The following is a 16,448-nucleotide window of genomic DNA, read 5'->3' as shown; positions in this document are numbered from 1 at the left end:
AAATTCTTTATAATTTTGCTTTGATTTGTTCCTTAAGTAGCAATATCTACGTCGACATTATATAGGATAATAAGAGTGGAAACATGTGACTTAATAATTCAAGAAAAATAGTGTGCTCAAAGTTAAATGACAAGGATAAATTTATCAAAGAGTATGATGAGAGATAATTTTTTAGAGTATAAGAATATTTATGACCTTTTTCCTGAGCTACGACCAAAGGAGGGAGGTGTACCTCTGTGGAGCTACTTTGGAGTTGTCGATGGTTGGGTTTGTTATATACGATTGGCTTCGTATTGTGTTTTTGAGTTTCTGGTCAACAGTACAAGGATAGGGGTGTATGAGCCACCCCATCATTAGAAGACTAGGGAACTATCACTCTCTGAATGTCTGATAAATTGTCCCTATGGCTTGGGTTTGGTAATTATATAATGGTATTGGTTTCTATCGTCATTATTCTTGTAGATTATATCCCAGAAGGAATTTTAACTCATGATAGTAGTTATAAGTTCGAATTTATTGAGGTATATAAAGTTAAATCTTCTTTCTCTCTTAATATGGCATGACCATCATATAATGTTTCTCCCCCTCTATGAGTTTATGAAATCTATGTCCTGTGAAATACCACACGTTCTTGATAAGATGAATCATCCAATAAAATACCACTTTTAAATTATTCGTATTTGATTGATTAGAAATTTTGGAAATATTTTCAAAAAATAAGTTTGTTAAAAATGAGGAAAATGGCTTGAAGTAGGGTAAACAAATTCCAAAAAGAGTATTGCACATTAAATGTGTTCTCCCCACGTCCAACACATCTTTTCTTTTCCCTCATCCATCATAGTATTTATCTAAATTATATAAAACTATTTTTAAGATAATTTTTTACATATCTAACCCAAATAGCTAAATAAGAAATTCATTTTTTTCTTAAAAACAATTTTAGTTGTGCCAAATACACCCTCTATGTCAACAATATATATTTTAAACATGGCTGATTACTAAGATTCCATCTACCTTCATCATTAACACGGATCAGATCTACAAAACAAGAAGGGCGGAGGCTAAGACATGTCCCTAGCTCACTCTCAAGCATGAATGAAGTAAAAAGTCTTTAGGATAGAACATGTCATAACTCGATAAGATAAGGACTCACCAACACTTCGTCGAATGGAACTCAACTAGCCATGTATATGAATGTGATCCTCACCCCTACATTATGAGACAATGTAGGTAAAAAAATATGTATTAGTGCATTTGAATGTACTAAGATTGTGGGCATGACATGCAATATAAATCATAAGATGCCATGATCCATCAACGTTCATGTTAAAAAGGTTAAGTAAAGTCATGAGAAAATCATAGTGATCAATCATTTAAAAGACATAGTTGAAATCATGAAAGAACATAAGAGATCATCCATATATGGGATAGGAACCATAACCGACAATAAGACCATGCGAACTATAATATGAAATTCCGACATCTCCCCATACAATAGAAGAAAGGGGAATCTACTTGCCAAGGTAGACTCTACCCTGCTAGGCGGGTCATTTACATACGCTATATGCGGATCCACTAGTTAGGACATAAGGCAAACCTACAATGGCACGTAGTTATGAGACAAGAGAGTTTATATAAGGACCCCGTAAGTCGAGCCCCCACCTCAAGTCATCATTCGGTTCTAAGTCAAATCTCACGGAATACATAACATAGTGATCATACTTAGCATATATCATAGCTTGTTCATAAACATCATAATTCATAGAGTAGCTCATTTTTATCTCATACTTGCAATATGAGTATAAGCCTTTCAATATTACAATATCATACTTACATAATTCATAGCATGAGGTTCCTTGGACACCAACTTAGGACCCTAAGTAAGCATGTTAAGTGGGCGGGGTCAGGTTAGACCGGCCCACTTTTTTTTGGATCACTGATTATCGGGCCAGGCCAGGTTAGACCAGACCCTTACTAGGTTGGGCCGGTCCATCTCAACTGTGAAAAAATATTATAAACCCGGCCCATTACCCATTAAGGGTATAGTGTCGGGGCTTAATGAGGCGGGTTGAGCCCGTTGGGCTTGATTATTATTTTTGCAGTGTATATGTATTCGAAAATTTGAGTCAATCATCAATATATTGTATCATTATCTATTTAATTTAGAAGTAATTATAACAATTTATATACTCAATGTTGACACCCAATTTTGACCAACCCATAACTACTTTTCGGATTGCTATAGACATTTTTTAAAAATATTTCTTTATTAAATAAATAAAGTTGTATTTAGTTTAATAAATAAATCGTATATTTTGATATTCATAATTTATAATATTTTGCTATTTATTAATATTACTACTATTATCTTTATTATTTTTATAATAAGCTTAATACGTTCAAATATTCTTACGTATCTATTTATTATATATGTGTGTATTTTCTTTATATAAAAAATATTACTTAACTAAGTTTATTTTATAATTCTTATTAATATGTGCATATTACATATCTATTTTAATACGTCTTGTATATATGTGCATATAAAAGTCATTAATTAATTAAGTTCATCATATATTTTAGTTAACTATGTTAATTATGCATCTATTTTAGTACGTATTAAATACATACGTACGTCATATATATGTACATACATAGTATATACATAAGTAGTGGTACAATTTTAAATTCCAATTTTAATCTCATTTGTTCATCCTATATTGATCTATGGCTGTGATTTAATCCATTATCTTTTCTAATTTTAATATACCAAACACCCAAAACCCTAAAATGGATTTGGACTTTTCTTTTTCCAAGAGAACTCTCTCTCCACTCTTCATCTTCTCCAAAGAGAAGAGAAGACAAGCCGCCTCACCTCCACCCCTCTCTCGCCGGAAAACACTACAACCAAACGACCCTCCGCTACTCTCTTCTTCTCTCCCTCACGTCGCCAGCCTTTTCTTTTGATCTCTCTCAACACCACCATACCCTCTGATCTCTCCCTCTCCACTTCACCACTGCGCCACCATCACGTCTCACCATGAACGCCACTAGCTGCTCAACGCAGCAGCCACGACATCACCCTTCTCCCTCCTCCAACTCTGGCGACCACGAGCAGCGCCACCAGTAGCAGCACGGGCAACTGCTCTTTAGCTACAACAACATCGGCAGCAACCACTGCAACCATAGCGAACTGTAACCAGCCACCGTGACGGCAACATCAACAGTAGCAGCAGGGAAATCCGGCAAAGCCAGCTACTCCAGTCAATGGTGAAAATGAGGCGTCGTTACTTGACTAACAAAATGAGAGGTCAAAGACGGATCTTCATAGATCCATCTTGGTATGGTTTCGTTTAAATCTTATCTACTATATATTATTATTTCTTTATGAATATATCTGAAAGTTCATACTCCTTTTATGATTATTGCATACATGTTGGGCTGATTATATTTCATATGCGGTGTTCTTAATAAGCTCCTTGCTTGGAAGATTTAAATCTTTTTATAGTAGACTCAGTTTATAGATTTTGTTTTCGTGCAAATGTTGGGCTGTTGATTCTGTTCAAACTCATTATTGCGTCCTTGAACGATTCTGAAATTTAAAGTGAAGTCGTTTGGTGTTAAATTGTTTAGTACAAAGCCTCTATTTTTGTGTAAATGAGTTTCGAATTCGCTAAAGTATTTTGTTAATTTTTGTGTGGTTTGCACTGATCTAAGCATTATTAAAGCCTTTAGTATACTCATTATGCCCTTAGTTTCTACACATTTCATTCCCTTAACTGATTCAGTAGCTTTTTGAATAAATTTTGTATTTTGTTTAATTGTGTGTAATCTAATTTATCGATTAGTTATTTGATTATGGAGGTCATTTATGGTAAGATGTGATATTCCTTAATCAATTTTCTTTTTCACAGTATATACAATTGATGTTCTTATAATTGATGTTCTCAATTATTCTTGTTATAGTAATCAATTAGTTTCTTCTACATTATTAATGGTGGGTCCCTCTAGGCATAACTTTTGACTTTTGAAAGATCTTTTTAAATAAATTTGGATCAAATCTAGGAAAGTAGATCCGATTTGATTTGGTTGCCAAAATTTTGAAAATCTTGCCATCTTCTTTGAAATGGAATACTCTCTCACTGACTTATTGGACAAAGGTTTGAAAATTGAAAATCGAGCTAGTTGTCTTTGTTGATTTCATTGTCTTTTTATCCATGGGTGTATCACTATAAAAAGAGAGGGAGATACGGACAAAGGATGGGCAGAGAAAAAAACAAAGGAAAAAACAAAAGAAAGAAAGACATAAGAAAAGAAAAGAATACATTAGAATAGAGGGAAGCTTTTAAGTTCTTTCTTTTGCCTCTTTGCTACTTCGACTTGTTTGGATCTCGGATATTTCTACCGCTATCTGTTGGCATATTAATCAAACTCATATTAACTGGTTAGTACTTCTTTTCCTATTTTTATTGTATAGTCTTTACTTTTAGGGTTCTTACATATTATATCTTGTTAAAATAAATATATGAAGTATCCAGGTTAGTCCCCACTTTCCTTTATTGATTTATTATTTTAAAATGTATTCTTGCTTTGTTTGTTTGTTTTGTTGTAGTAAAATTATATAATCATGACATACCTCTATATATTTGTATACTGCTTGTATCTTTTTTATGATTTAGCAGAGTTTGAACTTCAAAGTTCATGATACGAAGAGTTGCCGAAGGTTTAAGATGCCATTATTTTGTTTTACGTCTTTTGTATTATTTTATTCGCTTACCTATTATTTTAGTTTGTAATAATCTTGTAAACTATACTCTGCATAATAATGAATATTTGGGGTCTGTCTAAAGGGGGAAGGAAATTACGTGCTACGTGATATATTTTTATCGCAACTTATTTGTGTATGTCTGAAGGTATGCCTATATGAATATTATTAAAATCCTCAATGACGTATGCTTAAATTTTATCAATAATTATGACTTCTTTTTTTTAGCATGCAATTTCTAGTGGTAGACATCATGATTGGAATTTTTTTTTTTGTGTTTGGTAATGACTTTAAAATTATTTTGTTTCAAAAAAAAGAAATAGGGTAAAGTAGTTTATTCTTTAGAAATCATGACCATAAATAATTTTTTGTCTATTAAATCAAATTGTAGGGCTACTCATACAACTTGCAATATCATGATTATACCTATCTAGATGTCATGGATTTATTCACATAAATTGATTTAGCATCTTACATTTAGATATTATATACATAAGATTTATTTAATATTTTTAGCATGTTTAAAATCATACAAAAATCATGCCACTAACATCATGATTAGATCTAATTTAAAGCAAAAAATATCAATGAGTTCATTGATTTTATATTTGTTAAAATGTTGAAAAAAATTAAATCTTATTTTACTATCCTCGCTATGCATTTAAAATGTATCATCTAGTTTTTTTTATAAACTTCTTGAAATGTCTTTCAATATATATATATATATATTTATATATATATATGTATGAAAGTAATAATATGCCTAGACTTTTGTCTTTTGAGTTGAATTACTAATCCTCATATTATTTGAATAATTGTTAATTAATTAATTTTATACTAGAACATTCTCTTTATTTAAAATCATATTTTCAGTCACTAATATTTTCGACGTGCAAATTTTTCCATATCTATAGACTTTACCCAATATTTTCAGCAAAGTCGCAAAAAATGTGTTCTAATTATTAGGAAAAACTAATGTGTTATTGTAATTATCATGCTTATAGTTTTAATAAATATTTCATCATATTCTTTATAATAAAAATCATGTCTATAGGACTTAATGAATATTTTAGTATTTTTATAGAAATTAAATTATACTTATAAGATTTCAAATATTTTCATCATATTGATTTATATAGGAGCCATGTCTATAGGATTTAATAAATGTTCCAATGCATACTTTATTTAGAAACCATGGTCATAAAATTTTATAATTTTCATGTAGCATGTCTATGATATTGTTAATTAATATTTTGAGCCTATTAAGTCCATGGGACCTAACAATATGTTCAACATATTTTATCATATTTATAGGTATTATAAATCTAACACGCCAATTAAATAGATATCATGTCTGTAAGCCTTCGTGAATATTTTTCATAATATTATGTGCAGAAGTCATGCCCATAGGGTTTTAATAAATATTTGTCATGTTATCCTATTTTTTGAAATCATGTCTATATTTTAATAAATCTTCAGTAAATCAACATTTAGAAATCATATCTATAGTATTTTAATAAATTTTCAGCATACTCTTAACTAAAATCATGTTAATAAGATTTTAGAAATATTATTAGTTAATAACTAAATTATCAAGCATGCCTTCTTTTATTATAATCGCATTTGTAATTAACATTGCCTTCATATATCTAAAATAATGAAATTTGTCATCTATGTTATTCAAGTTTTTATATTTATAATACCTACGTTTGATTGTACGCACACACATGATTATTATGACCTTCACTATTTATCTGTGTTTTCAAGCATGCTAATTAATTGATTTAGAGGTTTACTTGAGATTTTATGTGCTAATTGCTCGTCCCATCTGTTTTGCTTGGCGATGTGTCTAATTAGGATGACTATATTTTCTTTAGTCTAAAACCTATCCTAATAGTACGTCCAATGCCTCTTGGATATTAAGTTGGGACGTTAGACGCCTTTTATGACGTTAGTTTTTATTACTTCTTTTAGATCGTTTTAGGATTATAATAATAAATAACCTAGGAGGGATAGAGGTAGGTAGGCCCTTCGGAAATGATGGAAGTCGACCCGAGCAGAAAACGACAAAATACTATATTTTTGTCTTCCGATTAATAAGCCGACGCTGATCCAAAGAATATGAATATATAAATATTTTTATCCCATCTATACTAAAATATTTTCATTAATATATATTTGGGGTAGTTTAATGTAAAAAACTAAATTATTTTCTTCTACGTATCACTAATTTCTATTGTCTTTAATCTTTTTTTTAATTAGTTAATAATATTTATTTATCCTGTATTAACTCTAACATTAATTATTTAGTTTAACCTAATTAAATTCCATAAAGAGAAACCATTTTTTAGGATCGTCTATTTAATTTAAATAATTCATTTTAATTATACCTCTTTTATTTAATCATTTTTATAGCAAATCTATTACTCTTATAAATTATCTAAAAATATTTCAAAATTTATATTTTTTTCAAATTGTTTAATGCTTCGATTATTGTTTAAAACACATTTTCCCAAAGTTAGTCAACTGATTTTCAAATCGTTGGACAACCGCATGTTAGCGGCTATTATAAGTGCTAAAACCTTCTTAAAATAGTAATATGAACCTCATACCTTTTGCTCGGAATTTTTAAGATTTAAATCTGTTAGGGTCTTTTAAATTAAGTTTTCTTAATTTCTTTAAAAAATTAAGTGGAGACTCTTCTTTTACTAAAATTGATTTTTTCTCTAAAAAGTTAAAATTAATTTTAAACAGTCTTTTTCCGTCATAACATTCAAAATATATTATCTATTATAGTGATATACTTAATTATATATTATATATATATACTTACAATCTATCTAATATACTAACATTATACTATATATTATATATATACTTACAAAGTATACCAAATATACTCACAGTATACTATCTATTATAGTGACATACTTACATTATATATTATATATACTTACAATGTATATCTAATATACTTAGAATGTACTGTCTATTATAATAAAATACTTATGTTATATATTATATATATTTACAATGTATATCTAATATACTCATAATATATTATCTATTATAATAATATACTCACTATATACTCACAATCTACTATCATTATAATTATATACTTACATTATACTATATATACGTACTATGTATATCAGGTATACTAACATTATACAATCTATTATAGTGATATACTTACAATGTATATCTAATATACTCAGAATATACTATCTATTATAAGAATATACTAATGTTATATATTATATATACTTACAATTTATATCTAATATACTCACAATATACTATATATTATAATAATATAATCACTATATACTCACAATCTGCTATCTATTATAATTATATGCTTACATTATACTATATATATGTACTATGTATATCAAGTATAATGATATTATACTATCTATTATAGTGATATACTTAAATATATTATATATATATACTTACAAAGTATATCAAATATACTCACAATATACTCTCTATTAGTATATATATACTTATATTATAATATATATACCTACAATGTATATCTAATATACTCACAATGTATAATCTATTACTTACATTATATATTATATTTATACTTATAAAGTATACAAATATACTCACAATATATTATCTATTATAATAATATGCTTACATTATATTATATATACTTACAATGTATATATCTAATATACTCATAATATACTATTTATCACTTACACTATATATTATATATGCTTACAATGTATAATAAATATACTCATAATATACTATCTATTATAATAATATTTTTTCAAGTATTGAAATCTTATAGTGACTGCAAATTTAATTTTTCTTACATGATTATGTAAACTAAAAATAATTATTTAATTAAATCATACAAAATTTGTAGGAAAAAAATTTAAGAAATGCAAAGACTCAATGAGTTTTTCACTTTAATAATATATTGATAAAATTCAAAACATACAAGTTACAAAACTTACAATTAGTTGTATATAATAAATTGTAACTTCTACATATTTTGAATCATTTTCTCCAATTCATATGTATTAACATTAACAGGAATTAGCTCATAATTTTCAAAATCATCCAATCCGAATTTGGACTAGCTTGTGCCGAAGGATCTCCAATTGACATTATTTCTTCAAGTTCTTCGTCTTCTTCATTATCTTCTGCTCTTCCTTTATTCCTATGCTCTAAAATATTCATGGCATTGCTCCCCAAAGAGTGTCAATTGTCTCCGATTTGCTGCCCTCCTTGAGTAAATACGCTCTCCGATGCAACAGTTGACATTGGAACATTTGGCACATCCTTAGCCATAGTTTTTAATAATGGATATTGTTTTTGATTGTTCTTCCATCATTCTAGTGTAGTGACACTATTTTCATCATAAATCTCTAGAGCCTATCTCAAATAATAACTAAGCTCGCCCCGATTTATGCTTCGTTGTGATGTAGGTTGTATTCTATTCCAAATAGATAAATTAGAAAAACCATGGACAGGCATATCACGTGACTGCCTTTTAGAAGATGATGGCTCATCAGAAGGATGAGATAGTGGAACAGTATGACTAGGGATAACATTATCAAGTAAATCAATATAATGATTATATAATGTTTCAATATAATCATTTGTATCACTTATTGCCTTAAACATACTAGGATCTTCATCTTTTTCAATTTCTATGGAATTATATATAAGGCGAACACATTCAGACATAATGTTAAATTTCATACACAGATTTAACATAGAACCAATTAAAGAAATAGGAGAAATAGGAAAAAAATATTTTAAAAATTTTTCTATCATTTCAGCAACAACTTCTTTGTAATCAACTTTTTTTTATATTCCATAAGCAATATAGAAATTTTGGCTAAATAAGCTAAAATATTAGAAACAGTAGGATAATTAGCACCAAAAAATTCAAGAGTAGCCAAATATTTTTTTTCTAAAAACATAACAACATCATTAATTTTAGTCCAATCAGATTCTTCCAACATGACTCGGAAAATTTATATGCATATTGATTGGAAGTTGTAGTTATAGGGGATTTATAAATATTACAAGTCTTTAAAAAATCATAAGTCGAATTCCACCTAGTCTCAATTTCTTTGGACATTAATCTAGGTCTAAGATTATTTTCCTCACATTTTCTTTTAAATTCTTTAAGTCTAGCTTTTCTATTAATTCCTTGAATAAAACCAACTGCATGCCTAATTTTTTCAATTGTTGACTCAAAAAAATAAAGTCTATCTTTTATAATTAAATTATATATATGACAAACACATCTAATATGAAAAATATCATCTAAATGGGGGAGGGGGGAGAAGCTCAATTTTCAAAAAATTAATAGCAACAGTTTTGTTAGAAGTATTAGCAAACGAAATACATAAAACTGTGTCCAAGACCATAACATTTTGCAACCACTGATATAGAATCAGAAATAAATTGTGTATTATGCCTTCTGTCTTCATCATATTGAAATGCTAAAATATATTTTTGCATAATAAAATCACTATTTATCCAAGAATAAGTAACAGTTAAATAATTATTTTTATTTATAGCATGACCAAGATCAGAAGTAAGTAAAACTCTACATGAAAGATTTGTTAATAACCAATGTAAATAATATGCATATTGTTCATGAAGTCTAAAAATATCTGATCTACAAGTACTTCTAGGAATTCAGTTAAACATAGAATTATAAATTGATTGTATATAATGAATAAAAGCATCAGAAGAAGCAAATGAAAAAGATAAACAACCCACAACTATCATTTTTGCTTTGGCCTTCTTTCAGGAGTTGTAGATAGTATCACCTTTAGCTGGTAGCTAGCAAAGAAGTTATCCCCTTTGATACATGGATGTTTATGTAATGAAGACTTTGGAGTGCTTGTGGATGGTGTTCCACATGGATTTTTCCTTGATTGCACGAGCTAGCCAACAAGCCAACAATCTTTGAAAAGAGAAGAAAGATATGCAACTTGCTTGCGACCTTTAAAGGGATCTTTATAATATCCAAATGGATTAGTTGATACCTTAAAGGAACTTTGTTTTATACAGATACTGCCAGGAGATAGAGTAAAGTGCCATATCCTAGAGAGAGGGCTTTACCGGCCGTTAAGATAGAGTTGGTGTCGGTAGCTGTCTTTCATCATACTATGCTCTCCAAAGAGAAACTCTTCTCAAAATCTCACTCAAAAGGTGCTGAGTTGGAATCCCATTCTAACTAAGGACTATAATAGTTTCGATGAACAGTCACTCATTTTTGACAGTTATACAATTCCAGAAGATGATCTAGAATTGGGTCAATCACGTTTATTAGAAGTCGACAATAGAGTGGTTCTACCAGCAAAGAGCCATATATGTTTTATTGTAACATCTGCTGATGTACCTCATAGTTTGGTTGTACATTCCTTAGGTGTCAAATGTGATGATGTACCTGGTCATTTAAATCAGACCTCTATTTCGGTACAACGAGAAGGAGTTTACTATGGTTAGTGCAGTGACGTATTGCTACCGCACATGACTTCGAGAGTCATGATGATATTACTGAGAAATCTCTTTAAGCGAACCAGCCTATCCTCTGTATAGGGCTTACACGACGATTGGAACAAAGAGATACATTTGGTTGTGAATTCTCAAAACCGCTCTTGCCGCGAAAAAAAAGCGTCTTAGCTTGCTTTTCTTTCAGAATAAATAGCTTGTTTTCAGGAAGTGTGGTAAATGGCCGATACTAGTGGAAGGATTCCTCTTTGGATAATAGGTACTGTAGTTGGTATTCTTGTAATCGGTTTAAATTTTTTGGTTTGTGGGTTTATTCTACCTTAAACTGGCCCAGTAGTACCCCCTATTCATTTTTTCCAATCAGAATGCTCATTGTCTAGATGTCTAGTCAATTGACCTATTCCACCTTTATTATCCCATTCTTATGCTCAATAATTTTTTGATACTTTTTACTTTGAACTTTAGTTGTTTCGGCTATGCGTTCAAAATAATGCCATACTAAACTAGTTTGTTTCTTTCTTTTATAGGTCGTGAAGGAAGATTAACAGTTCTAGATTGAGCATTACCTAAATCTGCATCAAGACTAGTTGGTGTAACATCCACATCATGATTATCATCTTATTCTATTTCTAATTCAAATTTATTTGGTTCTTCTATACCGTAAGTTTTTTGATATTCATTTTTATTCATATCATGTGCATCTACACCTATTTCTCCAAATTCACTAGGTGGTGTTTCAGGTATACGAGAATATTTTCTACTTGTACTATCTCTACCGGAAGCACTTTTTTCTTACTACCACTACCTCCGTTGGGACACAAATTTTAACACTTTTACCCATATTTTTAATCTATCCATTATGCAAATTAAACTAATAAAAATTATAAACAAAAAAATAAATATTTAAATATACTAGAATTAATTTACTAAATAAAAGCAAGAAAATGAACGATTATACCAAATTGCCGAAATCAAACAAAGAATCATAAAACTGATGAAATGTTGAAATCTTGAAAGTTGAAAACTTTCACTTGATGTTGTTAATTGCAAAAAATAATAAAAGATTGATATCACTTTAAGAGAGAATTGAGATAATTAGATGATTGTTGGTGGGAAAAAATGATTAAATGTTGTAGGTATTTATAGAAAAACATTGATTAATAATTTTTTTTAAAAAAAAGTAGGCCAAATTTTAGAATTGGCCGTTGGGCCCAACGACTCTTTTCAAAAAATTTGCCAAAATAATAATATCAGAAAAAATAATAAAATAAAATTTATTGAATCAGGCCGGTCTGGTGGACCGATGGGCCTACTATCGGACCCTTATCGGGCCGGTCTTACCGGTCCAGGATTAAAAAAAAAATCGGACCAACCCATTTTTTTTGTATTGGATCGGTACCTAGTCCGTTCTCCCCCGTGTCGGGCCATTAATGGGCCGGTCTTAGGGGGGCAAAAATTGGGCCAACCGGCCTAGTTGACAACTTTAGCTCTAAGTCACCTTTTTCATAACTATCACGACCCGACATAGGGCCTAGTCGTAACACGACGATCAAAACTCCGAAGGGCTCCAACCAGGCCTCTTGTACATATCATAAGCATATATAAGGTAAAATATAAAAGCAGAAACATCATAAGAGAGTCTAAGCCATGTATAGAAATCTAAAAAAAATATTTTATGACAACATAGACTCAACATATGTCCAACTAGATGCCTCGAAATATGAGTATGGGCGGGGGCTAAGACATGTGTTACACCCCACACTCTTGAGCTCGAAATGTCTCTGCAGCTTCTTAAAAATTATCGCCGGATAATCTATGACACTATCAAACAACTCTAAGGAAGGGAGAATGTGATATCCCATAGTGGAGAAGGTTGGAAATAGGATCATGAGAAGTCGGAAGACATTGGAGTCTAAGTGATGAGTCGTAGGACTCGACTTACGTACAAAAGCTACCAACTTGAAAATCTTACCTTCTTAAGTTACTTGAGTTCATACCAAGCTTATGTAGCAAGGAGTACACGGGTTCTTAAAGTAAGACGAGATTACGAACCCACAAAGAGGAGGAGAGAATGACACATGGCAGCAAGGGGAGGCACCACGTGGAAGTATAGGAAAGTGCCACATGGCAGCAGGTGACCCACCTGCTTGGGGTCAAGTACCTACTTGGGGGTGAGCCCCACTAAGTACACATGGCAGTCCCTAATTGCTTGCATGATTGAGGTGGCGTAATGAGGGGATGACACATTTCACCTCCTAAGGCAACATATATATATATATATATATATATATGTGTTATGTGACTCTTAGAGTCATTCTTCAGCCAAAACAAGAACAAAAGAAAGAAAGGGAACTTAGAGATTAGAGAGAGAGACCTACGGGTTTGAGGGGCTACCAAGGTAAGGCCCGATTTCTTTCCATGAATTAATTATTTAAGGTATCCTACAGTGATATAGCGGTCTTTAATAATGTAAAATTTTATTTTGTGGCAGCAAAGAAGAAATATAAACAGTCCACTAATTTTCAGCATGTTAAGGGAACTTCCAAGACAAGTTTTAGCAAGTTCTAGCAAGGTATCGCTTGGTTCTATTCTCCCACATTTTGGTAAGGTTTTGGATATTTTATGAGGGTATTAATGATGTAATGTTATGTTTTGGAGCAACAACAAATAGATAGCAAACAACCACGATATTTCAGCCGCAACTAGAGAACTTTCGAGGTGAATTTTCGCAATCTTTTGCCAATTTAGGGTAAGGTAAGGTCTTTTCTTCCAATTTGAAGTTTATGATGTTGTTATAGGGTGTATTATACACCTTGTATGCTGCTGGAAGTGTAAGAATGTCGTATAAATGCTCGATGTTAGAAAAAACTAAATTAAAGTCGTTATGGTTAAATTGAAGTCGAGTTGTGTATTGTGCTTGTGGTGCTGTAGCTGTAGTTGGTGTGGTGATGTGTTTCAGGGCTTAAAATTATCCTAAAAGAGGTGTGGGAGCTTCTTATTTTAGCCACACGACCCTCCGCTATGTATGATTAAAGGTGTTGCAACATAGAGACTAGAAACCCTATTTTAGATATCGTAATTTTGGGCGAGTCGTTGGAAGTTTGTATTATGTAATGTTGATATGAATTGCTTGTATATATGCTGCAGGGTGTTGTTTTTGGTTGGATGTAGTGAATAGGGGTGTAATTGGAAATTCGGATAGGGCATGGTATAGGGGAGGTGCTGCCTAATTTTCGTTAACTCTTAAATAACTAAAGAACTAGTCGAGAAGACGAGCGAGAAAATGAGTTCTATGAATACTTGGGTGCACCTTGAGCTGCTGAAAAGTCAAGGGTTGTTGATCTTCATATTGCTTTCGTGTTAAATAGGTCAAAGAAGTATGAAAGCGAGTTTGGATGCGATTAACCCATAATAGGTATGTAGAGCTACTCTTCTTTTCTTTTGGCATGTCTTAGGTATAAGTTATGAATGGTTTGTATATGAAATATGGGGATAATTCCACTCATGAAAATCTAAATGTAATTCATAGACTTTACTCACTTTGTGATGTTAAGACTCCTGTAATAATTGAGTTATTGCCTTTTAAGGCTGCTAGATCATGAATAGTAGTATATATAAGGCCTGTTTCTTCTTCCTTTTGAAGTGTCTTAAGTATAAATGCAATGGCATATGATATTAGGTGGAGGTAGTTCCAGTTATAAGCTCCGGGTATAACTTGTGACTTTTATTCATTACTTGATATTAGAATGCTTTAAGTAGTTGAACTACTACCCTCGAGTCTCCTATTTGATGAATAATAATTGAATGCATCAGCTCGTATTTCTAAGGTCTCTGCGACGACACACATCTCTACTTCCATAAGTTGTTTAACCCTGTCTCAATACACGTCTACGATCCTTGAAACTCCAGCTAATATGATCCCAAACGGTGTTTAGTAGGTACTTAAGACAATTACTACTCTGGTCTTCAGGTGACGGTTCACTTGACTGTTTCATCGAGTCTCTGGTGATGATGTAAATTGCATATGGTTTCTCTCTACTCTACTCGGGCATACTGTAACCCATCTTCCTCTGAGTCCCATAAGAGGGTCGAAAATGCGGTCGTGCCTAGCTTTACTCTTTGCTCACCGAGTCTCGAGCTGGTTATATATATATGTAGAAGTATACGATGATGAAATGCCATATATGATGAAGTGAAGCATACGATGACACCGTATGTGATGATGCTCATCACCGCATCCCGGGTCGGTCATGTATATGATGATATGATGGAAAATATGGATTGGGCCATACATTTCTCGGCATTGTTTTTAAATATGGATCGGGTCGAATGTTCCTCGACACTATTTTAAAGTATGGATCGGGCCAAATTTTCCTCGGTATATTTTACTATATGATAATGGCATTAAGTCCCATAGTGGGGTCAGGTGTGGTACGACATGTACACCATTCTTTCACCGAGACCCTCACTAAAGGGTCGGATATGATAGGTAGGCATACATATGAAGACATAGTGATGCACTTGTAATGTATGAAATGATGTCATATACGAGGGTATGATTTACGATGATATGATAATATTGAGTCCCACAACGGGCCGGGAGTGATACATGAGGATGATATACAGGCCCTCTTTTTATAAGATACAGGTATAATAAATTGTTAACTGTCGTACTTGTTTCCTGCTTCCCTATTTCAGTATTTATATGTTGTAATTTATATACTCAGTACATATATCGTACTGACCCCCCATTCTCCAGGGGGGCTGCGTTTCATGCCTGCAGGTACAGATGTTCATTGTGGAGATCCGCCAGCTTCGGGTTTCCACTCAGCGATGTTGGAAGTGTTCCACTATTCCAGAGCCTAACTTTAGAGGCTAGTCATTTGATATATATATTGGTTTATTCAGGGGTACAACGGGGGTCCTGTCCCGCCATATGATATAGTTAATGTTTTTAGAGCTCTGTAGACATGTGTATGTGGGTTATTAGTGAGTATGTCATGTTATACATGTTATTGTGTTATGGAAGCCTTGTCGGCTTGCGTGCCCTTTCATGTCATAATACAGGTGAAAGAGGTGACAGGTATATGAAAAAGTTTTTGACCCATTGAGACTTTGTGTATAGTACCACATCACACACGGTTCAACTTAAGTATAACTGATAGATACGTAT

Source organism: Solanum dulcamara, chromosome 5 (genome assembly GCF_947179165.1).
Source record: "Solanum dulcamara chromosome 5, daSolDulc1.2, whole genome shotgun sequence".
NCBI lineage: Eukaryota > Viridiplantae > Streptophyta > Magnoliopsida > Solanales > Solanaceae > Solanum > Solanum dulcamara.
This window is presented reverse-complemented; position numbering follows the sequence as displayed.